At 53.5% G+C, this 2,500-nt stretch overlaps 1 pseudogene; it reads left to right on the top strand.

Moving 5' to 3' along the window:
- Window positions 1-2,500, top strand: part of LOC126927929 (large subunit ribosomal RNA) — a 10,244-nt pseudogene that overhangs the window by 3,903 nt on the left and 3,841 nt on the right.

The raw sequence follows: 2,500 nt of genomic DNA, 5'->3' as shown, positions 1-2,500 counted from the left end.
CACTCGTCGCCAGGCGCAGAGGCCAGAGTGGTCCTCCAACCCCTGAGGAAACAGATGGAAAAGAACGAGGCCACTCCAAGCCCGAGGATACCAGAGAAGACGATGAGAGCAAGCCTGGGGAGAAACAACCCCCCCAGAGATGAGGAGAGATTGGCCGGGGAGGATAAGCGGCAAGTGCCCGATATAAAGGCACAGGCCAGTGACATAGAGAGGAAGGTCACGGCGTTCTGCTTAGACTCGGCCAGGAAAATAAACAAGGAACACGCCGCAGTAATCCTACGGCACTTCAAAGAAATGAGGGGCATTGTTGACGAGCTACTGCTCCATAATAGCTACCTGACAGGCAGGCTAGAGCAGAGTGCCGGAGATGAGAAGAATAAGGAAACGGCGATAATGAACGCCGTCAACAAAGCAACCAGGCGGCTAGAAACAGCCGTCTTGAGAACGACGCAGCAGGAACAGAGGGAACCGACATATGCCGAAAAAGTAAAGATAACGAGCAACAAGGTCGAGCAGACGGCGGTCAAGCCGCCCAAAAATGTGGTCATAATTCGACCGGAAAGAGAAGGCGGCGAGATTCAAACGAGCGAAGAAGCACTTGACGCGGTGTTCACCCTAGTGAATCCCCGCAAGAGAGGAATCCAAGTTACGGCCGTCCGGAAAATAAAGGGAAACGGCCTAGCCGTTGAGACGACGAAGCCGGAGAGCCTAAAAGAGTTCACCGAGAACTCGAAACTAAAGGAGGCTGGACTAAAAGCTAGCACGCCGCAGCGGAGACCCCCCAGGATGATCATCTACGACGTCCCGAGGGACATTCCAGAGAAGGAGATCCTGGCCTGCATGAGGAAGCAGAACCAAGAAAGACTAAATGAGGACGACGTTGCAGCCATCAAGTTCTGCTTCAAGACCGGCAGAAAGGATCAAGAGGAGACGAACTGGGTCATCGAAGTGCCCCCCCAGGTAAGGGAGAAACTATTGAAAGGTAAGATCTTCCTCTCATGGAATGCCTGCAAAGTTAAAGATTACATAGCAATTAGTCGCTGCTACAAGTGTCAAGGATACGGACACGTGGCAAAATATTGCCGCGTTAACTACGAAATCTGCGCGCACTGTGCAGAAAGTGGGCACAGCACTAAAGAGTGCAAAGATAAGGATGGGCACGCCACCTGCGTAAACTGCAAGAGAGCAGGGAGGAAGGGCGACCACGCAGCTTCCAACGCGAAATGCCCAATGTATACGAAAGCCTTGGAAGCAATAATAGCAAGGACGCAATATGTATAAAGAGCAACGCAGGGACAGAAGAGGACTTGGGAGGAAAAGGGAAATAAGGATCCTGCAGCACAACATGCAGCGATCCAAAACAACTCCTTATGAGATCCGGACGCAAATGGACGCCGATGGGGATGACATAATATTAATGCAAGAACCATACAGCGTCGATGGGAAAATACCCGGATTCGGCACAGGAGTCGCGATCGCCTGCAGAGGGTCGAAGCACAACCCGCCAATGGCGGCCGTAGGGATAAAATCAGAGACCCTAACGCCCCTCGAGGTCGCCGAACTCTGCACAACACACTGTTCCTGCGTGCAGATAAGCGACGGGGAAACAGAGGTGTACGCGGCAAGCCTGTACTTTCCGCCGACAGGAAACATCGAGGTCGGCGTGCAACAGTTGGAGAAGGTACTACGGTGTCTCAGAGGCAAGAGGATCATCATCGGCCTGGATGCGAACGCAAAATCACCGCTGTGGTGCAGCAGGAGCACCGACGACAGAGGCGAGGCCCTAGAGGCAGTCATAGCGCAGTACGGTCTCCATGTCCTGAATCAACCAGGACAACCCCACACGTTTGAAACAACTCGAGGGCGATCAAACATAGACGTGACGATGGCGAGCCCAGAGGCAATACTCCTTGTAAAGGGCTGGAGGATACGCGAAGATGGTACCTCCAGTGACCACCGGATACTGGAGACGCTCCTCGACTTCGGGACGAGAAGCACCACACCGCAGCTTCAGGAAAGACGCTATAACACGCGAAAAGCCAACTGGGAGGTATTTCAGAGTGCCCTCACAGAGAAAATGGAGGCACTCAAAGAAACAACCCTCCAGCAGGCAGAGGACGTCGAAAGAATGGCCGGGCAACTCCAGGCAACCCTGATAGGTGCCTGCGACACCGCCATCCCAAAGAAGAAATGGTACTACAGGTCAGTACCCTGGTGGACGCCCGAACTCACCAGAGCAAAGAGAAACACCTACCAGGCGAGAAGAAGGTATCAGGGGGCCAGGGACCCCGCTACGAGGGAGCAGGAGAAGCTGCGGTACAGGTCAACACGAAAGGAGTATAAGAGGATGCTGGCAAGAGCAAAAATCCAGAGCTGGCAGGACTTCGTCACCAAAGAGGGTAACAGGGAACCTTGGGGCATCGCTTACAAAACAGTCGCAAGGAAACTCAGAGGAGAGGAAACAACATCGACGCTGAAGACGCCGCTCGGATATACCTCC

The sequence above is a fragment of the Bombus affinis genome, unplaced genomic scaffold, assembly GCF_024516045.1.
Source record: "Bombus affinis isolate iyBomAffi1 unplaced genomic scaffold, iyBomAffi1.2 ctg00000328.1, whole genome shotgun sequence".
Lineage (NCBI taxonomy): Eukaryota > Metazoa > Arthropoda > Insecta > Hymenoptera > Apidae > Bombus > Bombus affinis.
The sequence above is the reverse complement of the archived record's forward strand: the minus strand, read 5'-3'. Positions and strand labels throughout refer to the sequence as shown.